Raw genomic sequence first — 11,943 nt, 5'->3', positions numbered from 1 at the left:
TCTACTATATAGGTAGTGAGTTCTCCCTCCCCTCCCCCCCACCCTCGTAACCAGCAAAGAATGCTTTCTTCTGTGTTTAAATCTCTCCTTGAGTTCTTGTAACAGTGGTCTCATAGACTATTTGCCCTTCTGCGACTGACTAATTTCACTCAGCATAATGCCCTCCAGATTCATCCATTTTGTGAGATGTTTTGTGGATTCAGCATTGTTCTTTACCTTTGTCAGTATCATGTCTTGCCTGGATTGCTGCAACCTCACCTCCTCATCTTATTTCAAGCTTGCCTTGTCTTGGACAACCTGTTTCTCTCAGGACTTAGCTATCACTCTCCTACTCCTTTAGCTTGATAAAGGGACTGACTGCTTCTTGCTCCCCAGGACCACTGTCACTGTTCTCCAATCACTAAAAAATCCCTTTGTAGTTCACATTACTCACTTGAACCATTCCTTCTGCAACATTTCCCAAGCTTCAGAATACCCTCCCACCTTCCTTCCCCAGTGACTTCAGTTCTACTTTGTCCCATACGAAAAACTCATTGCCGTCGAGCTGACTGACTCATAGTGACCTTACAGAACACAGTAGAACTGCCCCATAGGGTTTCTCCAAGGAGTGGCTGGTGGATTCGAACTGCTGACTTTTTGGTTAGCACCCTGAGCTCTTAACCACTGTGCCACCAGGGCTCCACTTTGTCCCATATTCAGCCATTATTTTCAAGTGAATTCAACATTGATGATGAAGAACTTTCTACACCCTGGACCTCCTCAACTCCTAAAATCTTCACTTGCACTTCAGCCACCCACACATACATACTGCAAACAGTTTCAAGTGCTCTACCACTAGGATTATAACGTCAGACACCCATTTTTCGCTTGTTTTTTTTTTTTTTTTTTTTAACCACAACCACCTTATCTTCTAGTTCTACACCTGCTCTTCATCTCTTTTTGGCTTCATCTGCTGCCTCCCTACACAATTTAAACCTGTCCATCAGCCATATTAATTCTGCCCTCTCCAGAATATTATGGCCTTCCTTCCATTATACTCACTATGTATCTCCCCAATAATGGATATCTTCATCATCTGTTTTCTCCACACCCACACACTGGGTGGTAGGCACCACTAAAAAGCCATGAAATCTTCCACAACAGATTTATTCCAAATACAATTCTCCATCTCATTGACTGATCTAAACTGTTTTCATATTTAAATCCCTAATACCATCAAATACTTAATCCCGTCCATAAAATTCCCTTAAATCATACCTTCTCCACCCGTAATCATATCCTCTTTACAGCTTCTAAATTGCTATATTTTCATCATCTGTTCCTTCTGGCCTCTAGTTTTAGATAAATTATTCCTCCATCTTAAAGTAAACAATATAATTCCTACATTCATTGCTTCCATATTCTTTCAACCCATTCAAACTTTTATCCCCATACAATCTGATCTCTGAATTGTTCTCCTGAAGAGCACAAAAAAATTCTATGTACCAAATCCTATGACCCACCTTCCAAGACCTTATCCTCTCTTTGGCAACGACACTTGAACTACCATCGTCGGTTTATGTCACCATACCATGCGATTCTACTCCAGCCCCTCTCTTTGCTTCTTCCATCTCCAATGACTACTGCTCCTCTTCTTAGCCCAAACTGTGGGTTATTTCCCTTAAGTTCTGTCTTTGAACTTTCTCTAATTCTCTGACCCTCAGGGTCCATCCCTTAACATTGCTTCTACATTTTCATTCCTCAAATGGATATCTTCCTGCGGGCCCCCAAAAGAACAATCTTCAAACCATCACCCTTTGCTACAATCTACTTTATTCCTGAGAAGTTGGAATATATAATGATTTATTTGTAACTAGACTCTTCAACTATTGCTTCCTTTGACACCTTGATTATCAGACCAAACAATTTCATAGTCATCAGTCCCCTACCAAGTTCAGAAGTAGTAGCTTCAATTACCAACTCTATGTAAGTATTCCCAAATCTGTACTGGACCTCTTTCCTCAGCTGCAATACAGTATTTTTAACTCTAGCTAGATAATTCCCCTTGGATACAATGTGCCTCACACACTGGTCAATGTGTCTTAAAACCAAAGTAGCCACTCTTCCCCACCAAAATAGTTTTTGCTACCCGATCCAATAATTTCTCTTAATGGTATCACCATTCCCAAGTCACTCAGGTTGAAAATCCTAGCCTCCCTTAACTTTTCTTTTCCTCTACTATTTCCCAAAAGTCCATTTGCCATCAAGCCCTTTAATACATTCTTTGAGGTATTTCTTACATCTACCCCTTTCTTTCCATTCCCACTACCACCATCCCAACTTCACACTTTGAACTTTGTCCTAGTCACCAGATTCTCTTCATTACAAAAAAAAAAAAGATATCAGATTAATATTCTTAAACTTGACCTTGTTTTCCCCCTCAAAAATCAATGGTGCCCCACTGCCCACTAAATAAAGTTAGAATTCCTTTTTTCCCGTTGCCCTCAAGTGGATTCTGACTCATAGTGACCCTATAGGACAGAGTAGAACTGCCCCACAGGGTTTCCAAGGCTGTAAGTCTTTATACGGAAGTAGACTGCCACATTTTTCTGCCTAAAACTCCTTAGACTTCCAAAAAACAGAAACTACCAAATAGTCCAAAAATCGTGGAATGAATAAATATACTGCTGTATATTCACATAACAAAATATCACAGAGCCATGAAAAAGAATGAACTACTGCTATACACAACATGGATAAATTTCACAGGTATAATGTTGAGCAAAAGAAACCAGACATAAAAGTATGATTCCACTTATTTGATGTTCAAAAACAGGCAAAACTACCCTGTGGGGACAGAGGTCAGAACAGGAGTCACTTTTAGTTGTAGGCATCAACTCACAGGGGACACACGTGGGAACCTTCTGGGGTGCTGAAATATCCTATATATTGATCTGAATAGTGGTTACATAAATACACACCTAAGAAAAATTCATTAATCTATATCTAAGATTTGAACACTTTACTGCATATAATTTATATCTCAAATTTTTAAAAACCACTTTAGCCTGGATTTTGAGATTTTTTTTTCATCTACTTTCCAGCTTTATTTCCCTCCATTCCTCAACATAAACCCTAAATTCCAGCTAATCTAGACCACCAATCCCTACACATCCCTAGAACTTTTCTCATTGTCACTCATACCACTGTGCATTTTTCTTGGAATGCCAACCCTTACCACGTTGCCTACCATAATCCTATTTATCCTTTAAGATCTAAACTACATTGCAATTCCTCTAAAGAGTCAGCCCTGATCAAGCATGCCACAGTACTATGTCATAGATAGATGTGTACACATTTTGTCCCTAGATAAACTCCTAAAGAACATGAGCTATGTCACATATAAACATGTATCCTTCACACCGCCTACCATGGAACCTTGCATACTGTGGTGGTGTTAGCCGCTGTCAAGTTGGCTCCAACTCATAGCAACCTTAAGTATAACAGAATGAAACTTTGCCTGGTCCTACACTATGCCCACAAAATTGGGTATGTTTGAGCCCACTGTTGTAGCTACTCTGTCAATCCATCTCATTGAGGGCTTCCCTCTTTTGGCTGACCCTCTGCTTTACCAAACATGATGCCCTTTTCTAGCAACTGGTCTTTCCTGATGATGTGTCCAAAGCAAGCAAGAAAAAGTCTCATCATTCTCGCATCTAAGGAGGCTTCTGGAGTTACTTCCTCCAAAACTGGTTTGCACATAATAAGTATACAAAAAAATTCTCTGAATCAATAAATTCTAGCAGTCCATCAAAAGCACCCTTCAATATAACCCCTCCTCTTATATCATCCATCACTATCTCCACTCTCAAGTCATTCCAAGAATTATATATTTAATCGTACAACAAATAATTACTGAGTACCTACTACACGCAAGAAACTATAAATTAACAAGGTAGTCCTTATAATACTCGAACATGTAATCTTATTTCAGCTGCTGCTTATTTGAATCTTTTCACAACTCTAAATTTCCAGATATCTTTTCTTCCTCTCTATATCCAATCACATTCCACTCCCTTATTTCTAATCCTACTGCTATTAAATGTGAAGCCTGGTGGCACACTGGTTAAAGCGTCTGGCTAACTGAAAGGTCAGCAGTTTGAACCCAAAGCTGCTCTGCAGAAGAAAGATATGGCAATCTGCCTCTATAAAGATTTACAGTTTGGAAACTCTATGGGGCACTTCTACTCTGTCCTTTAGAGTTGCTCCGAGTAGGAATCAACTCAATGGCAATGGATTTGGTTTTGGTTTTACTGCTATCAAACTAATTCAAGCCCTTCTTAGTTTCTGCAGTAGTCTTCCAACTGGTCCTCTCACCTCCAACCTTACTCTACTACCACCTGGCCACAATCTATCCTGCATGCTACAGCTACTGTCAGATTAAGTTATCTAATACATAGTCCTTGGCTCACTTCTCTATTCAGAAAAGCTCAATAGCCATACATTAATGATATATGTTAATAAACTTTAGTTTTATGTTAACATACTTTTAATTCTCAAATCCTCACAACAACCCTTGTAAGGAAGGCAGAATGACTATCAATTTCCTGATGAGAAAACTGAGACCTGAAAGCAATTCTCTCCATAGTCATAAAAAAAAAAAAAAAAAAACCAAACTCATTGCTGTCGAGTTGATTCCAACTCACAGTGACCCTATAGAACAAAGTAGAACTGCCCCATAAGGTATCCAAGGAGTGGCTGGCAGACTCAAACTGCAGGCCTCTTGGTTAGCAGCCGAGTTCTTATCCACTGCACCACCAGGACTTCTCCATAATCATAGAGGTGAGTAAACAGAAGGGCCAAGACTAAAACCCAGTTCTGTTTGCTTACTAAGTACAATACTACATAATATCAAATACAAACTACTTAGCTTAGCTTTCAAGGCCTTCCATTTTCTACCCAATCCCATCTTATATAATATTAAAGTGGGATGTGATTGGATATAGACAGGAAGAAAAGATATCTGGAAATTTAGAGTTGTGGAAAGATTCAAACAGCAGCAGCTGAAATAAGATTACATCTTCACCTAATATAAACGTGTTGCCATCGAGTCAATTCTGATTCATAGCAACCCTATAGGACAGAGTAGAACTGCCCTATGTATTTCTTACTGTGGATCACAGTAAAAAAAAAAAAAAGTTTAAGGTAACGCACCATTCCCAACATATCCTTGGCTTCTCATCTCCAAGTCTTTGCTTATGCTATTCTCTTCAAATGAATGCTCTTTCCAATAATCTCATGAGTTAGAATCCTACTTAACCCTTCAAAGACTAGCTGAAATGCCACTTCTTCCCTGAAGCAGTCCCAGGTTTTCTCCTAGCCAAATGTATTTTTCTACCTTTTAATTTCATTAAGATTTGGTAATCATAGCATGTTGTTTGTGCACAAGTCCAGCTCCCCTATTAGAATACAAATCCTAAAGGATGATGCACAGCTTCAAGTATTCCTGACTGCATCTAACACACTTTTGCATATAATAAATGCATAACATTTGCTGAATAAAAAACTTACCCCATCATTTTCTGAAACCCTGTTATAAATCAATACCATTAAATAATTTCTACTACATTCCAAACTTCTGTAAGCTCTTATCCTTCATATAGTCTCACCATCCTTCCAAAATAGACCTTGCAAATAATCCTCTTTACCTTCAATCTTCTCTTGCTTTCCCTGAAATACAACCTGTTGTATTTCAATAATCTTTTCCTTCCTTTAGAATCATCCTATCAGCTATCATTGTTCTTCCCCATATACATATCTTCCACTTCATTCCTATCTCTCTAACATCCACAATGATGGATCTTATAGTCTTTAAACAGATTTTTTTCCTTTCTTCCTTAATTTTCTCTTCAACTAGACTTCCTTAATTATTTCAATTCATGTATAGCGGGCATATTTTTGTTAGACCCACTAAGTCCTTTGTAGAACAAGGCAAGTTGTGAGTAAATAAATGAAGCAACAGAAAACACATATATACGTCAGATTCCCTAAATTATCTTGGTTATCGCCTAATTCATTCACTTACTCAAGAAGCATGTGTCTTATGGACACATGCCCTCAATTCTCCGTCTATTTTATTCTGTAATTCAGAAAGCAGTTTTGAGAAAAGCATGCAGGAAAATGTCAGGGTAACAGAGGAGCCAAGCTGACTCATGCTTTTCACTCACAGAGACCAAACAATTTATGGGGTACAGGCTCAGAAAAGGACAAATCGAAAGTTACACTAGACATAAATGGAAGCAGTCCCCACAGTTGTTCCAGGGGACTAAAAATCTACCCAGCAAATGTGAATTTGAAACGGAACAGGCCAGTAGGAGTAGCTAAAATGAAATAGGCAGAAAGCATTCAGACAAAAATAGATCCTGACTCTAGGTTCATTCTAGGGCTACGAGGGAAATTTGGAGCTATTTAGTTCCTCTCCTGAGGTCCCTCAAGAATCCTTTCAAATATTTAGCTAAAGTATGGTACTTAAATCCTTTCTCCCAACTTCAGCCAATATTCATTTCTCCATTCTCTTAACTCCTACGGCACTTACTGCCTGTAAAACTCATTAGAGAACTTAATCATAAACTATCTTGTTCAAGGTAATGAAATTGTTTTGTTAACAAATATATCCAGAATTTATTACATATTCAAATCAGTGTGGTCCTCCTCAAAATAGTTACTCACTCCATCCACCCAACCATCTGAAGCACTCAACCAACATTTATCCAGTGCCTACTACATGTGAAGCCACCATCACTGCTCAAAATATTTCCAACGTCTTCTTTGGGAGTGTCCTCCAAAGTCAATTAATAAATCAACCAAGAAAATCACTCCCATTTCTTGTGACTATCTGAATTTAAGGCGCCCTGGTGGTGCAGTGGTTAAGCACTTGGCTGCTAACCAAAAGGTCGGTGGTTCAAACCCACCAGCTGCTCTGAGGGAGAAAGATGTGGCAGTCTGCTTCTATAAACATTTACAGCCTAGCAAACCCTATGAGGCAGTTCTACTCTGTCCTATTGGGTCGCTATGAGTCATAATCAACTTGACAGCAATGGGTTTGGTTTTTTGTGGGGGATATCTGAATTTAAACCCAAACGTGGAGGCCTCGCAGTGCAGGTTAAGAACTCAAGCTGCTAACCAACAGGTCAGCAGTTCGAATCCACCAGCCACTCCTTAGAAACACTATGGGACAGTTTTACTTGTCGTATAGGGTCACTATGAGTCAGAACCAACTTGACAGCAACAGATTATCTGAATTTAAACCTAAACTATTCTTTGTTCATTCTAGAGCTTTATTGACTTTAGAACTTAATTTTGACTGATTTTCAGCATTTCTAAAAACCACATCTTTCCAAGGATAAAGATTTGTCACCATGAGCCTATTCAGAATAACAGAATGCCTAGTATTATTTTTAAATGTGCTATCAAGGTGGGAATATGAACTCTTAGGGAAGCTTTACTCACCTTTACTGGCCTCCTCCCCCGACAGCACACAGAAGGTAATGAATAAGCAGGTAAATTGTATAACATTGTGCTGGAGGTTTGGAAGGTAATTCAGAAAAGGCATTCCAAAAATATTCTGAATACTGGCAGCGTTAGTGAAATAAGCATATAGCTACTGAAAATGACTATTAAAATATAAAAATTCTCATCTGGAGGTATCATTTTGTTTCTAAAAACCAATTTTCCTGAAATCTTACACTGCTACTGAATTATTTCACAACCGTCTTTCTCCCCAAAAAGAATATAGATATTGTAAATTCCCTGTGGGAAGAAACTTCATCTAATGCTTATTATCCTATAAATGAATTAAATCAGACAGATCCTTATAACCGCTAAAAAATTTCTAAGAGTCATTTATGCCTGAGGTAAGAAAATCCAAATCTGCTCCAGACCTGATGTACTCCAGATTACAGGAGCTTCAGATCAGAACCTTGGGCACGCCTACCGCTTCCATGCTTTTGCAGGATTGTTGCAACTCCATTCTAGTCCATTCTGTCTTCTTCTCTTAAATCCAAAGGCCCTCTCCAGTCAGATATCCCTCTTGTCCTTCATTCTGTCACACACACACACTCACAGAAACACACAAACTTGCCTACAATATCCACACAGTACTCAGCAATTTCACACAGTCCCACTATTATTACTAACAGTGCACAGTACTCTCTAGTAGTCACTCAACAGGTATTTATTAAGCACTTAAGAATCAAGCTGTTATGAGTCTCCCCAGAGATTAAACAGTCTCAGCTCTAGAGCAGGTCACAATCTAGTTACTATTTGCAAAACAGAAAATAACTCCCATAAGTAAATAACAAGATTCAGCAGTACAGAATCTACATGTGAATGCTGTCATTATTCAAAGTGAGCAAGACTCAAGAGCTGGGGTGACTTAAGTGAGACTTCCAAAAAGGAGGGGTGCAAGATCTTTCTGTTTTCCCAGTATCAATCACTTACTTGGTGATGTTGCACCTATCCACCAATTTCAAAAACACCAATATTTTATGACTCTATCCTAATATATGAGCAGCATACTTTTTTCTACCATATCCCCAACATATTAGTGACTTAAATATGCTCATTTCCTTACAACTGCTACAAATCTGTCTCATCACTGTAATTTAAATCTCCTTCAGATCAACTATATCCAAATGCCCTCAGAATTCCTTTCCATTTCTTCAGCCTGCCACAAAATTATCACCACCTTCATCATACCCTGTCCCTCATGTCCTCGTCCTCCTCCCCCCTAATCACATTTCCCCCATCCCTCCCCAAAAAATGAACACTCATGCCCACACCAATCCATTCCTTCCCGAAAACAAGAATTGCCATTGGAGCCTGGAAAGAACATTCAAGGGCCACTTTAACCCACTCCCAGGTTGCCCACTAAAACTCTCCAGAAGACTGTCAAAGAATAATGCAGTCAACCTAGTAACGAATTCCAAGATGAACAATTGTCATTTTCAAGCAACTCCCCCTCATCTCTAATCAGCAACCCTTATGCTGCAAAGATGTTGTTTCCTACAACATGGTCATTCTTACAGGTTCATCCATCAAACTTCCCTTTACCATCTCACCCACTTTTTCCAGTCTAATTAAATGCTCTCCCTACTTCAGGAAAGCCCTTCCTAGTCTAAATCCTCATCTAATATAGTGGTAAAGTCAAGTGAGACAGTCTCAAGTTGCTGAAATCTGAAATCAATGCATAAATACCATATTTAAAGAAATAAAGACATCCAATAAAAGAACTAGAAAAATAACTATCAAAGATTGGAAAGGAAAAGGAGAAAGGGGATAATGTCAGTGCCTTAGATCCTTTTTATTCATAGCAAAAGTCAAAAGATAATGTCATTTTGATAAATCAAGAAATAATAGTATGTGCAAATTACTTGGAGACCTGTATGATAAGAAGTACAAAAATCAATGTTGAGAAGTAGTAGTCTCTGGAAAACGGGACTGCAGTGGACAGCTGGGACAAGGGCTATTATAAGCCCCCTCAGGACAATTTTATTTTTTAGCTATGTACATGCATTATTTCATAATAATTTAAAGGGGGGGAAAACAATACTGACATACTATTTTTAAGCCCATTAAACTTACAAAATTAAAAGGATGGATAATATCCAGTGCTAGTGAGGGGAAGAGAAGGAAAACTGGCCTTCTCATACTGGGGATGACAATAAAAACACATACACCAATAGTCTGTAATGTAACAAAGCCCTTAAAAAGAATGCGTACACCTAAATGTACTGATTTAGAAAGTTTTCCAAATATAACAATCCTGGAATATTTCTATAAGAATCTTTTAATAAAAGAAAACTCCTCTTTATTCTATTGTGAAATTATCACCCTCCTTTAGACATATGGTAATATTTGCTAAATGCATGAATGACTGAATTTTCCCTTTCCTCTCCCAAATCTCTTTCCATCTTCCCCATAAATCCCTCTGGCCTCTAATCTACTTCCATAAAGATTTTTCATACTCAACATGCTCATTACTCTCCTCAGTTGAAGAAACATTATGATGTAATGTGTATATTGTCTTTTCTAGTAACAGGTGAATAATTTTCAGGTAAATTTAAGAATATGGTTTTAGCCCATAGTTCCCTCCTGGAAGTCTAGTCCAGTAGGAGCTCAGGAAATCCAACACAGTTTGGTTCATTTCCTGATGTAGAGATGCTAATCCTCCCTCCAAACTGGCTCTAGAATCATCCAGTCTCTTCAGGTTCTCCTAGACCTCAAGATAGCCAAAGTTAGTCCTGACCTCCTGGCAACCTAAGACCAAAACAGGTATTCTACCTAGTCCATTCTGCAGGCCCACACTTGCATGTTGATGCATTCTCTTCGATACCACTATGCCTCAGTGAGAGATCCATCAGGAACTGTGAGTGACAAAAGATCTCCCACCAGCCCCGGAGTTATGGAACCAATCAGGCCAATCAGACTAACTTAAGCTACAAAGAGAGCCTCTAAAGAAGGGCCAGCATGCATGGACCCAGGTTAACTAATGTGGCACCAGTTCTCCTGGTCCAGATTAGCTGGGCAGTGCAGAAGAAAACACCAAGCCAAGTCGTTTCCATTCTAGTATCTGTCAGCATAGTGTTCACCCAGCCTTTGTAAGTGATTACTTCCAATTTGCTAAAATCTCAACTCCTTGGCCTAGAGAATCCTTGTAGCATTAGGCCCTTTCACGATCTATTTCAGAGGTGCTCATATTCACCGGTGTAGGTCTGAAGTGTCTCAGATCCAACTATACACTAATGTCTAATTCTCAGTGACCCCAACCAGAGCCGGGACCCACACTTACCAGATGTCATCTACGGAAGAGTCCAGACAGGTTCGGAACTAAGCCGTCCTGGCCCATCTGGAATAACTCTTTAGTCCTTGGACCAACATTTATTGATTATATCACATCTGTCTGGCCTATCAAGCTGTCCTTTCATCTTCTCTAGTATTTAGCACTCCTTTTTGCTTCAAACGCTATCGTTTCTATTCACGGAAATTCCTTATATCCCGTCTTTCTTTCCTTAGAAACGCTTCAGTCCTTTCCATAACGAAATACCTAATGCATCTACACAATAAACATCCCCAGAATCCTCAAGACTCCTCCACCCCCTGCATTCCTCCACCTATCCGGCATCTTTCCCTCCGGCCTCTCTCCCGGTTCACACTCCCACTATGATTCCTGCAAGAATTCCCTTTTCTCCAACCCCTGCCCTTCCCTTCTCCCAAAGAGCACACTCAGGCAGCAACACTGACCGAGGCCTGCGGTGCATAAAGCACTGCACCAGGCACGGCAGACAGAGACCTGGTGTCTCCCTAGCCTTTTCACACCCACACCCAGCACCCTCCGGCTTCCCCGTGCAAACATCCTACCCCTTTCCCTACCTCTGACACCTCCCTCAGGCCTCGAAGGCCGCCTTCTCTCCTCCGCCACCCCCGTCATTATCCCTCCTCAACCCCCCAACCCACTATCCGCGCCCTGCTTCCTCCCGTCCCACAGTCAGCCCCTGCGTTCCACACGGCCTCGGCCGGTCCCCTGGCCACCCCCGGCCTCGCCACAGCTCGCTCCCCCCGGGGTCAGGCCGTTACCGCCGCGCGCTCCCCCCGCGCGTCGCCCCCTCCCCCTCCCCCGCCCTCCCCCGGGCCCGGGCCTGCCAGGCCGAGCGCTTTACCGCGGGCGGGCGCCGAGTCGCGCGGTCACCGACTGCAGGCGGCGACAGCTCCAACCTTCCGAGGGGCCTGGAGAGGAGGGGAAGGGGGGAGGGGGAAGAACTTTTGCGGTGGCAGCTTCAGCAACAGCTCCCACCCCTGCGCCTTTCTCCTCTTCCTCCCCCTCCTCCTCCTCTTCCTCCTTCTCTTCCTCCTCCCAGAGCAGTAGAGACGCAGACATGCCACAGCTAGAGCGCCGCCGCGGTCGCC

General features: G+C 40.9%; 1 protein-coding gene across 3 annotated transcripts in view; it reads right to left on the bottom strand.

The window, feature by feature from the left end:
• Window positions 1–11,943, bottom strand: part of ZNF148 (zinc finger protein 148) — a 145,684-nt gene extending 133,741 nt beyond the window's left edge. Inside the window, exon 1 of one of the 3 annotated variants that reach the window (XM_004373607.1) lies at window positions 11,697–11,943. The gene's annotated coding sequence lies outside the window, so the exon portion shown is untranslated. The remainder of the gene's footprint in view (window positions 1–11,696) is intronic. The other 2 variants (XM_023728783.1, XM_023728781.1) reach the window with 2 other exon arrangements.

Source organism: Trichechus manatus, unplaced genomic scaffold (genome assembly GCF_000243295.1).
Source record: "Trichechus manatus latirostris isolate Lorelei unplaced genomic scaffold, TriManLat1.0 scaffold00026, whole genome shotgun sequence".
NCBI lineage: Eukaryota > Metazoa > Chordata > Mammalia > Sirenia > Trichechidae > Trichechus > Trichechus manatus.
This window is presented reverse-complemented; position numbering and strand designations above follow the sequence as displayed.